Source organism: Aotus nancymaae, unplaced genomic scaffold (assembly GCF_030222135.1).
Source record: "Aotus nancymaae isolate 86718 unplaced genomic scaffold, 86718_ANA_hifiasm-v0.15.2.pri h1tg000018l, whole genome shotgun sequence".
Classification (NCBI taxonomy): domain Eukaryota; kingdom Metazoa; phylum Chordata; class Mammalia; order Primates; family Aotidae; genus Aotus; species Aotus nancymaae.
Genome location: NW_026988430.1, coordinates 5,285,687 through 5,298,097, shown reverse-complemented (window position 1 = coordinate 5,298,097; position 12,411 = coordinate 5,285,687).

Genomic DNA, 12,411 nt, shown 5'->3' with positions numbered 1-12,411 from the left:
TTACAGGGCGCCTGTGTTAGGATGAGTTTCATTCATTCACTCCGTAAATATTTATTGAGAGTTTACAGGGCGCCTGTGTTAGGATGAGTTTCATTCATTCACTCCGTAAATATTTATTGAGAGTTTACAGGGCGCCTGTGTTAGGATGAGTTTCATTCATTCACTCCGTAAATATTTATTGAGAGTTTACAGGGCGCCTGTGTTAGGATGAGTTTCATTCATTCACTCCGTAAATATTTATTGAGAGTTTACAGGGCGCCTGTGTTAGGATGAGTTTCATTCATTCACTCTGTAAATATTTATTGAGAGTTTACAGGGCACCTGTGTTAGGATGAGTTTCTTTCTTTTTTTTTTAATTGCGTTTTAGGTTTTGGGGTACATGTGAAGAACATGCAAGATTGTTGCATAGGTACATACATGGCAATGTGATTTGCTGCCTTCCTCCCTTTCACCTATATCTGGCATTTCTCCCCATGCTATCTCTCCCCAACTCCCCACCCAGGATGAGTTTCATTCATTCACTCTGTAAATATTTTTGAGAGTTTCCAGGGCACCTATGTTAGGATGAGTTTCATTTATTCACTCTATAAATATTTACTGAGAGTTTACAGGGTGCCTACGTTAGGATGAGTTTCATTCATTCACTCCGTAAATATTTATTGAGAGTTTACAGGGTGCCAGGCACTGGGCGGCTTCTGGGGACAGAGTGGTGAGCAAGACAGGCCTCGTTCTTGCCTTATGGAACTTATATTCTGGTGATGGGAAAATGCAGGGAAGAGCTCTGTCCGTAATCAATAGTTTAATTACAACTGTGATAATCACTACAAAGGGGAATTACAGAGGAATGGAGTGCAGGTGCCAAAGGGCCTGGCCTAGGCCAGGGGGGAAGATGTGGTTGAACTCAGGATTGAAGGGTGAGCGTTAATAAGGCAGGAACGCTTACGAATATTGACAGCACAGCTGACTTCTCTGAATCCTGGAAGGCAGGAGGCAGTGGGTGACACAGTCAGCGTGCTGAGAGGCTTCTACCTTTACAGAATTCTATATTCAGAAAAAACTATCGTTCAAAAATGAAGGAGAAATTAAGACATCCTAGATAGATACAATAAAAACAGAGAGAATTTGTCAGTGGCAGGCATGGCCTATAAGAAATACTAAAGAAATTCCTTCAGGCTGAAACGAAAGGGCAGTGAACAGTGATGAAATCCACCTGACAATATAAGGAGCACCTTTACGGTGTAAATATTTTCTGCTTGTAATTCTTCTATCCGATTAAAAAGATAACTGTAAAGCAATGCTTGGTAAAACTTTGTTGATGGGCTTGTAATATACAAAGATGTAATTCATATAACAACAATGGCCCAAAGGAGTTGAGGGGAACAGAGCAAAGTTTCTGTGAGCTATTGAAATTATGTCAGTATTAATCCAAGTTAGATTGTTTTAAATTAAAATTATGATAATCATCTCTAAGGCAACCATTAAGAAAATAACTTTTAAAAATGTAATAAAAGAGAATTAAGAGTTATGCTAGAGAATACCTATTCAACACAAAAGAAGGCAGAAATGGAAAAATATGGGAACAAAAAGACATATGGACAGCAAAGAGCAAAATGGCAAAAAACCCCGCCAGAATCATTCTTCTCAAGTGCCCCTGAGGCACTCTCTGGGAGAGGCCATATGTTAGGCCATAAAACAAGCAAGACTCAGTAATTTTTCTGGTCTTGCTCTGTTGCCGAGGGTGGAGTGCAGTGGCATGATCACGGCTCACTGCAGCCTCAACCTCCCAGGCTTTGGTAGTCCTCCCACCTCAGTCTCCTGAGCAGCTTGGACTACATGTATGTGCCTTCATGCCTGATTGATTTTATTTTGAGGCAGAGTCTTGCACTATTACCCAGACTGGAGTGCAGTGGTGCGATCTTGGCTCACTGCAACCTCTGCCTTGTGGGATCAAGTGATTCTCATGCCTCAGACTCCTGAAAGTAGCTGGGATTACAGGTGTGTGCCACCAGATTCGGCTAAGTTTTCTATTTTTGTTAGAGATGGGGTTTTGCTATGTTGGCCAGGCTGGTCTTGAACTCCTGACATCAAGTGATCTGCCTGCCTCGGCCTTTCAGAGTGTTAGGATTACAGGCATGATCCACCGTACCTGGCCTTAATAAACTGAAACGATTCAAGTCATTCAAAATATGTTCTCTGACTATAGTAGAATGAAGTTAGAAATCAGTAAAGGAAATTTGGGAATTCACACGTCAAAATAAACACACTCTTAAATAACCAATGGCTCAAAGAAGAAATTAGGCCAGGTGTGGTGGCTCATGCCTGTAATCTCAACACTTTGGGAGGCCAAGGTGGGAGGACTGCTTGAGCCTGGGAGTTTGAGACCAGTCTGGGCAATATAGCAAGACCCCGTCTCTAAAAAGAAGAAGAAGAAATCATGGAGAAATTAGCAAATACTTTGAGATGAATGAAAATGAAAATACAACCTACCAAAACTTATAAAATGTATAGCTGCCAGAACTATGTTAAAAAAGAAGAAAGACCTCAAATAAATAATCTTCCACCTTAAGAAACTAGAAAAAGAACAGCAAACTAAACCCAAAGCAAGCAAAAGGGAAGAAATAACTGAAAAAATGAACTCGTGAATAAAAAAGACCACTTATTCTGTGATTCGTTTATAGGCAATGTCCAGAATACGCAAATTAATAAGGCAGAAAGTAGATACGTGGCTTCGGAGGACTGTGGAGAAGGAAGGAATGGGAGGGAGCCGCTGCTAACGGGCTTCTCTTTTTTTCCTTGAGATGGAATCTTGCTCTGTCGCCCAGCTGGAGTGCAGTGGTGTGATCTCGGCCGCAACCTCCTTCTCCAGGATTCAGGCAATTCTCCTGCCTTAGCCTCCGGAGTAGCTGGGTCTACAAGTGTGCACCACCACTACCGGCTAATTTTTTTTGTAGTTTTTTTTAGTAGAGATGGGGTTTTGCCGTGTTGGCTGGGTTGGTCTCCAACTCCTGACCTCAGGTGGTCGGCCCGCCTCGGCCTCCCACAGTGCTGGGATTACAGGCGTGAGGCATCGCGCCCGCCCAGCTGCTAATGGGTTTCTTTGTGGAGTGATGAACATGTTCTAGAATTAGGTAGTGGTGATAATGGTGACACAACTCTGTGAATGTACAAAAACCACCAAATTGTAAACTTTGAAAGGGTAAATTTTATGGTTTGTAAATTATATCTCAATAATGTTAACAAAATGAATCTTAAGAAGAGTTAATTAGGCCAAAGGGGCTGTGGGGAGAGGGTTAGGGGAAGCGTTTCCCAGGCAGAAGAATCAGGAAAAGAGCAAGGCTTGGCGAGGAAAACTCCGGCCCCAGGTGGGCCCGAGGAGGGTTTCCTTTTATCATCAGCGCAGGAGGAAGCCACTGGAGCAGTTTCAGGCTGGAATTTCCATGATAGGCCTGACGTTTTTTATTTTTATTTCTTCTTAAAATGTGAGTTACCTGGTGAGGGCTGACATTTTGAAGAGCTCACTGTGACGATAGTGAAGAGAACAGACCAGGGAGGGCCAGGAGTGGGTTTGGGGAGGTATCAGCAGTAGCCCAGATAAGAGGAAATTACATTTCGGGGAGATTTATTCAAGGTCAGTGTGCTAGATGGAGCCAGACCTGGGTCCCTCTGGCGCGGAAACCTTTGCTCTCCCCTGGCCACTCATTTGAAGACCCCCAGGTGTTCTCAGTCAGTTCCGAGGGGCACAAGGTGGCCTTGCTGGACGGAAGGGTGGCAGGCCAGTGGACGTGATTAATCAGGCATGTGATACTGATCAGGCTAGCTGGGACTCGAGGCCCGTGGGGCTGGTTGGAAACAGTAGAGCTTGAAGGAAAGGGAAGTGTACTGCCAGGAAGCTGGAGGGTCTCAACAAAGCTGAGGAAGATTCCAATGCCCAGGCCCCTGGAGGGCCTAGTGGAGACAAATGCTGAGGGAGGGGCCGCTTTCTGCCTCGCTTCACTCTGTGTTGGCTCCTCTCTTCTCTGCCTCACTGGAGGCTAACTTTCCGCTTCTGTTGGCTGGGCATTTCCATGAGGGAAAACAACCCCTCCGTCAGCCTAAGTGTGCATCTGACTGCAAAAGACAGTTGAGTTGAGACTCTCTCTTACCCCGTGTCACAGATTCTTTTTATCTGTCTGTCTATCTGTCTGTGACTCATCTATCTGTCTGTCTGTCTGTCCATCTGACTGAAACTCTCTCTCTCTATGGGTGGAACTCTATGTATCTATCTGTTTGAGACTCTGTATCTATCTATCTATGAAACTATCAATTAATCTGAAACTCAACCTGTGTATCTATCTATCTGAGTGAAACTGTCATCTGTCTGTCATCTGTCTGTCTATCTATCTATCTATCTATCTATCTATCTATATCTATGAGACTCATTGCAGCCTCGACCTCCCAGGCTGAAGCGATTCTCCTACTTCAGTCTCCAGAGTAGCTGGGACTACAGGTGCATGACATCACACCCGGCTATTTTTTCTTTAATTTTTAGTAGAGACAAGGCTCTGCTGTGTCTGACTATGTTGCCCAGGCTCGTCTCGAACTCGTGGGCTCAAGTGATCCTCCTATCTTAGCCTCCCAAAGTGCTAGGATTACAGGTATGAGCCACCACTCCTGGCCTTATTTTTTTAAAAATTTATTTTAAAATTTTTTTCACTCTGTTACCCAGGCTGGAGTGCAGTGAGGTGATCTCAGCTCACTGCAACCTCCACTTCCTGGGTTCAAGCGATTCTCCTGCGTCAGTCTCCGAATAGCTGGGACTGCAGGCATGCACCACCATGCCCAGATAATTTTTTGTATTTTTAGTAGAGACAGTGTTTCACTGTGTTGCCCAGGCTGGTTGTAAATTCCTGAGCTCAGGCAATCCGCTTGCCTCGGCCTCCCAAAGTGTTGGGATTACAGGTGTGAGCCACTGTGCCTGGCCTTAAAATTTTTTAAAAAAATTTTAGAGACAGCCTTGCTCTGTTGCGCAGGCTGGAGTGCAGTGGTATGATCATAGCTCACTGCAGCCCCAAACTCCTGGACTCAAATGATCCTTCCATGTCAGCCTCCCAAAACACTGGGATTATAGGCATGAGCCACCATGCCTGCCCAATGTTTATTTTTGTAGAAATGAGGTTTCATGATGTTGCCCAGGCTAGTCTCGAACTCCTAGCCTCCAAGCAATCCTCCTGCCTGGGCCTCCCAAAGTGTTGTGATCACAGGAGTGAGCCACTGTGCCCAGCCTTATTTCCCAGATTCATTTTTTTGGGATGGAGTCTTGGCCTGTCACCCAGGCTGAAGTGCAGTGGCACATTCTCAGCTTACTGCAACCTCCGCCTCCCAGGTTCAAGCGATTCTCCTGCCTCAGCCTCCCAAGTAGCTGGGATTATAGATGCCCCCCACCACGCCCAGCTAACTTTTTGTATTTCTAGTATAGACCGGGTTTTACCATGTTAGTCAGGATGGTCTCTATCTCCTGACCTCATGATCTGCCCGCCTCAGCCTCCCAAAGTTCTGGGATTATAGGTGTGAGCCACCATGCCCGGCCATTTCCCAGATTCTTTTTTTTTTTTTTTTTTAATTTTAAAATTTATTTATTTTCGTTTTTGGAGGTTATTTCATTGACATGATAAACTTTCTTTTTGGAATCAGTTTTGAGAAATGGGCTAGAATTTTTTTTTAAATTTATTTTACTTTAGGTGCATACTATATCTGGCCTTTCTCCCCATGTTATCCCTCCCTGCCCTCCCCTCCCTCCCCACCCCCGTTGTCTCTCCCCTACCCCCGCAACTGTCCCCTGTGTGTGATGCTCCTCTCCCTGAGTCCACGTATTCTCATTGTTCAACACCCACTTATGAGTGAGAACATACAGTGTTTGGCTTTCTGTTCTTGGGTCAGTTTGCTGAGAATGATGGTTTCCAGATTCATCCAAGTCCCTACAAAGGACATGAACTCATCGTTTTTTATGGCTGCGTAGTATTCTATGGTGTATATGTACAACATTTTCTTTGTCCAATCTATCATTGATGGGCATTTGGGTTGGTTCCAGGTCTTTGCTATTGTACACAGGGCTGCAATGAACATACGTGTGCATGTGTCTTTATAGTAGAATGATTTATAGTTCTTTGGGTATATACCCAATAGTGGGATTGCTGGGTCAAATGGAATTTCTATATAGATCCTTGAGAAATCGCCACACTGTCTTGCACAATGGTTGAACTAATTTACACTCCCACCAGCTGTGTAAGAGTGTTCCTATTTCTCCACATCCTCTCCAGCATCTGTTGTCCCCAGATTTTTTAGTGATTGCCATTCTAACTGGCATGAGATGATATCTCAGTGTGGTTTTGATATGCATTTCTCTAATAACCAGTGATGAGCATTTTTTCATATGTTTGTTGGCCTCATATATGTCCTCTTTTGAAAAGTGTCTGTTCTTATCCTTCACCCACTTTTGAATGGGGTTGTTTGTTTTTTTCTTGTATATCTGTTTTAGTTCTTTGTAGATTCTGGATATTAGCCATTTGTCAGATGGGTAGATTGCAAAAATTTTTTCCCATTCTGTTGGTCGCCGATTCACTCTAATGATGGTTTCTTTTGCTGTACAGAAGCTCTGGAGTTTAATTAGATCTCATGTGTCTATCCTGGCTTTTATTGCCATTGCTTTTGGTGTTTTAGTCATGAAGTCCTTGCCTATGCCTATGTCCTGGATAGTTTTGCCTACATTTTCTTCTAGTGTTTTTATAGTGTTAGGTTTTATGTTTAAATTTTTGATCCATCTGAAGTTAATTTTAGTGTAAGGTGACAGGTAGGGGTTCAGTTTCTGCTTTCTGCACATTGCTAGCCAGTTTTCCCAATGCCATTTATTAAATATGGAGTCCTTTCCCCATTGCTTGTTTTTGCTGGGTTTGTCAAAGATCAGATGGTTGTAGATGTGTGGTGTTTCTTCTGGGGTCTGTGTTCCATTGGTCTATGTCTCTGTTTTGGTACCAGTACCATGCTGTTTTGATTACTGTAGCCTTGTAGTATAGTTTGAAGTCTGTCAGTGTGATGCCTCTGGCTTTGTTCTTTTTGCTTAGGATTGTCTTGGCTATGCGGGGTCTTTTGTGATTCCATATGAAGTTTAAAGTGTTTTTTTCCAGTTCTGTGAAGAAGGTCATTGGTAGCTTGATGGGGATATCATTGAATCTATAGATTACTTTGGGCAGTATGGCCATTTTCACAATATCGATTCTTCCTAACCATGAGCATGGAATGTTTCTCCATCTGTTCGTGTCCTCTCTTACTTCAGTGAGCAGTGGTTTGTAGTTCTCCTTGAAGAGGTCTTTTACATCCTTTGTTAGTTGTATTCCTAGGTATTTTATTCTCTTTGTAGCAATTGTGAATGGGAGTTCGCTCTTGATTTGGCTCTCTGTTTGTCTTTTGTTAGTGTATAGGAATGCTTGTGATTTTTGCACATTGATTTTGTATCCTGAGACTTTGCTGAAGTTGCTTATCAGTTTCAGGAGATTTTGGGCTGAGACGATGGGGTCTTCTAGATATACAATCATGTCATCTGCAAATAGAGACAGTTTGACTTCCTCCTTTCCTAATCAAATACCGTTTATTTCTTTTTCTTGCCCGATTGCTCTGGCTAGAACTTCCAATACTATGTTGAATAGGAGTGGTGAGAGAGGGCATCCTTGTCTAGTGCCTGATTTCAAAGGGAATTCTTCCAGCTTTTGCCCATTCAGTATGATATTGGCTGTAGGTTTGTCATATATAGCTTTTATCATTTTATGATACGTTCCATCAATACCTAGTTTATTGAGAGTTTTTAGCATGAAGCACCATTGAATTTTATCGAAGGCCTTCTCTGCATCTATTGAGATAATCATGTGGTTTTTGTCTTTGGTTCCATTTATGTGATGGATTACATTTATGGATTTGCATATGTTGAACCAGCCTTGCATCCCCGGGATGAAGCCTACTTGTTCGTGATGGATAAGCTTCTTGATGTGCCGTTGCAATCTGTTTGCCAGCATTTTATTGAAGATTTTTGCGTCAATGTTCATCATGGATATTGGCCTGAAGTTTTCTTTTTTAGTTGAGTCTCTGTCTGGTTTTGGTATCAGGATGATGTTGGTCTTATAAAATGAGTTAGGGAGGATTCCCTCCTTTTGTATTGTTTGTTGCAGTTTCAGAAGGAATGGAACCAGCTCCTCTTTGTACATCTGGTAGAATTTGGCTGTGAACCCATCTGGACCTCGATTTTTTTGGTTGGTAGGCTATTGATTGCTGCCTCTACTTCAGCCCTTGTTATTGGTCTATTCATGGTTTCAGCTTCCTCCTGGTTTAGTTTTGGTAGAGTACAAGTGTCTAGGAATTTATGCATTTCTTCCTGGTTTACTGGTTTATGTGAGTAGAGCTGTTTGTAGTAATCTCTGATGGTAGTTTGTATTTCTGTGGGATCAGTGGTGATATCCCCTTTATCATTTTTAATTGCATCTATTTGATTCTTCTCCCTTTTCTTTTTTATTAATCTGGCTAGCGGTCTGTCTATTTTGCTGATCTTTTCAAAAAACCAGCTCCTGGATTTACTGATTTTTTTGAAGGGTTTTTTGTGTCTCTGTCTCCTTCAGTTCTGCTCTGATCTTAGTTATCTCTTGTCTTCTGCTAGCTTTTGAGTTTTTTGATCTTGCTCCTGTAGCTCTTTCAATTTTGATGATAGGGTGTCGATTTTAGATCTTTCCTCTCTTCTCTCGTGGGCATTTATTGCCATAAATTTCCCTCTCAATATTGCTTTAAAGATGTCCCAGAGATTCTGGTAAGTTGTGTCTTCATTCTGGTTGGTTTCAAAGAACATCTTTATTTCTGCCTTCATTTCATTGCTTATCCAGTCGACATTCAGAAGCAAGTTGTTCAGTTTCCAAGTGGCTGTGTGGGTTTGAGTGTGTTTCTTGACGGAGTTCTAGTCTGATTGCGCTGTGGTCTGATAGACTGTTTGTTATGATTTCTGTTCTTTTGCATTTGCTGAGGAGTGATTTGTTTCCAATGATGTGGTCAATTTTAGAGTAAGTGCAATGTGGTGCTGAGAAAAATGTATATTCTGTGGATTTGGGATGGAGCATTCTGTATATGTCTGTTAGATCCGCTTGGTCCAGCTCTGCATTCAAGTCCTGGATATCCTTGTTAATTTTCTGTCTCATTGATCTAATATTGACAGTGGAGTATTGAAGTCTCCCACTATTATTGTGTGAGAGTCTATATCTCATTTTAGGTCGTTAAGAACTTCCTTTATGTATCTGGGTGCTCCTGTGTTGGGGGCGTATATATTTAGAATAGTTAGCTCTTCCTGTTGGAGTGATCCTTTTACCATTATGTAATGCCCTTCTTTGTCTCTTTTGATCTTTGTTGGTTTGAAGTCCATGTTATCAAAGACTAGGATTGCAAACCCTTCTTTTTTTTGTTCTCCATTTCCTTGGTAAATATTCTTCCATCCCTTTATTTGAGTCAATGTGTGTCTTTGTATGTGAGATGGGTTTCTTGAATACAGCACACCGATGGGTTCTGACTTTTTATCCAGTTTGCCGGTCTGTGTCTTTTGATTGGGGCGTTTAGGCCATTTATATACAATGTTAATATTGTTATATTCAATGTTAATATTGTGAGAATAATGTGTGAATTTGATCCTGCCATTTTGTTATTGGCTAGTTTTCTTTCCCAATAGTTGACTCATTTTCTTCATTGCATTTTTGGTCTTTGCCAACTGGTTTGCTTTTGCAGTGACTGGAACTTGTTCCTTTCCATACTTAGTGTTTCTTTCAGGAGCTCTTGTAGGGCAGGTCTGGTGGTGACAAAATCTCTTAATAATTGCTTGTCCGTAAAGGATTTTATTTCTCCTTCACTTATGAAGCTTAGTTTGACTGGATGTGAGATTCTGGGTTGAAAGTTCTTTTCTTTAAGGATGTTGAATATTGGCCCCCACTCTCTTCTGGTTTGTAGGGTTTCTGCCGAGAGATCTGCTGTGAGTCTGATTGGCTTTCCTCTGTGGGTGACCCGACCTTTCTCTCTGGCTGCCCTTAGCATTTTTTCCTTCATTTCGACCCTGGTGAATCTGACGATTATGTGCCTTGGGGTTGTTCTTCTTGAGGAGTATCTTTGTGGAGTTCTCTGTATTTCTTTAATTTGAAATTTGGACTGCCTTGCTTGGCTTGGGAAGTTCTCCTGGATAATATCCTGGAGTGTGTTTTCCAGCTTGGATTCATACTCCCCTTCGTATTCAGGTACACCGATCAAGCGTAGATTAGGTTTTTTCACATAATCCCATATTTCTTGGAGGCTTTGTTCATTTCTTTTCACTCTTTTTTCTCTTGTCTTGCCTTCTCTTTTTATTTCATTGAGTTGATCTTCAATCTCTGATATCCTTTCTTCTGCTTGATTGAGTCGGCTATTAAAACTTGTGTATGCTTCACGTAGTCATCATGCTGTGTTTTTCAACTCCATCAAGTCGTTTATGTTCTTCTCTAAGCTGGTTATTCTAGTTAGCATTTCGTCTAACCTTTTTTCAAGGTTTTTGGTTTCTTTGCATTGAGTTAGAACGTGTTCCTTTAGCTCTGAAAAGTTTGTTATTATCCACCTTCTAAAGCCTGCTTCTGTCAATTCTTTGCACTCCTTCTCGGTCAAGTTGTGATCTTGTTGAGTTGTGATCCCTTGAAGGAGAAGAGGTGTTCTGGTCTTTGATGGTTTCACCTTTTTTGCGCTGTTTTTTTCCCATCTTTATGGATTTACCTGGCTATGGTGTCAGAGAGCCGCTTGATGAGGTCGCTTGTCTGCCTGTGGAGGCACTACTGGGTTTCTAGGGACTCCTTCAGGTTACTAGGGAAGCTTCCTGTGTCTTTTTTGTTTATGCTAGGAGATTAGGCCCGCCTCTTCTGCTGACCTGTAGGCGCTGCTGGGTTGTCAAGAACGCCGTCCCGTTGCTACGTAGGCTTCCTGTGTTTTTTGTTAAAACATGTAGCCCAGTCCCACCCCTCTAGTGGTGCATTGTGCCCTTCCTCCACTGGGCTGGATCATTCAGGGTTCATCTCAGACTGTGGCACTGGCTACGCAACCCACTAGAGTAAGAGCTTCAGCCCTCTGGAGTTTGTGGCGGGGGCGGGGCGGGGGCGGGGCGGGGGGGGTAGGGACCCGCCCAGCCTCACCTGGCCATCTCCCCCTTTCAGCTTTCTCTCTCTCCGGTCATGAGGTAGGGGCCGCTCAGCTGCTCCTGTTTACAGCTCCCTCTCTCTCTGGGCCAGGAGAGGGGGCGATCAGTCCGCAGGCTCTTACTCAACTCCACACTTGTAATTCCAGGCGCTTGACTGGCAAAGATCCCCTGTTCTGTGTATTGCTGAGGCTTTGGGGGAAGCGCTGTATCTGGACCGGAGTGCTAGAAGAGGAGCCTCTGACTCGCCAATCAGATGCACTTTCTGGGTGAAGCAGCACCCCTCCCCGCCTCGGTCTGCCCTGAGTGGGCTTTGCTAACCCTCGGACCAGACCCGTTGAAATGCATCTGGTACCTTGGTTGAAGCTAGGAGATCTCTGGGTTTCTGCGTCTCTCTTGCTGGGTGTTGTAAACTGGAGTTGTGTCTAATCTGCCATCTTGCATCCTCCCCTCATTTCCCAGATTCTTAAGGGAGTGACCATGATGTGCCAATGTGGCTTAGGTGTCCCTGGAAGAGCCAGCTGGGGCCAGGGGACTGGCTGCAGTGTAAACCCGGGACTTCTGGAGCCCACCCCTGAAGGTGGCCAGACAGCAACAGGGAGGCCAGGCAGGGGAAGGGGCGTCAGCTGATGGGCAGGGGGCTGGGTGACCTGTATCCAAAGTCCCTTCCCATTCCCCTTGGGTAACTCGCTGCCTGGGATCCGTCTGCCTCTAGGAATAAACCACACGAGACCCTATTTTGTCGATTGCACTGATTTGCAAACCCAGCTCTTTGACTGTGTTCTGTCCTCCTTTTTCCGCCTTCACTTCAGCCCTTGACTGGGCAGGGAACGTTCCAGAATTTAGAGGTCATCTTACTGTCTTTGTGAATTCTGTCACTTCCCCAGAAGAGAAAGGACGGTCTGTGCCTGCCTGAGCAGCTTGCTGGAAAGGGCCCTGGTTACTGTCATTGTCTCGTTTCTCCTGCTGTTCAAAGCCGGGTGGTGCGGATCTGGGTGCCTGGAAGCCCTGGAGATTGTGGATGGGCCTGTGGGGGGAAGGAGGTGTCTGTGAGGTCTGGTGGGAGGCGTGAGCAGGGCTCAGCCGCCCCAGGGCCCTTCGGTTTCCAGCCTCAGCCGCCCTCTTTCACCTGGCCCACAGGTGACATGTGCCATGCTGGCCTTTCTGCAGGGGACGGTGTAATCAGGGGACGGTGTGGTCAGGGGATG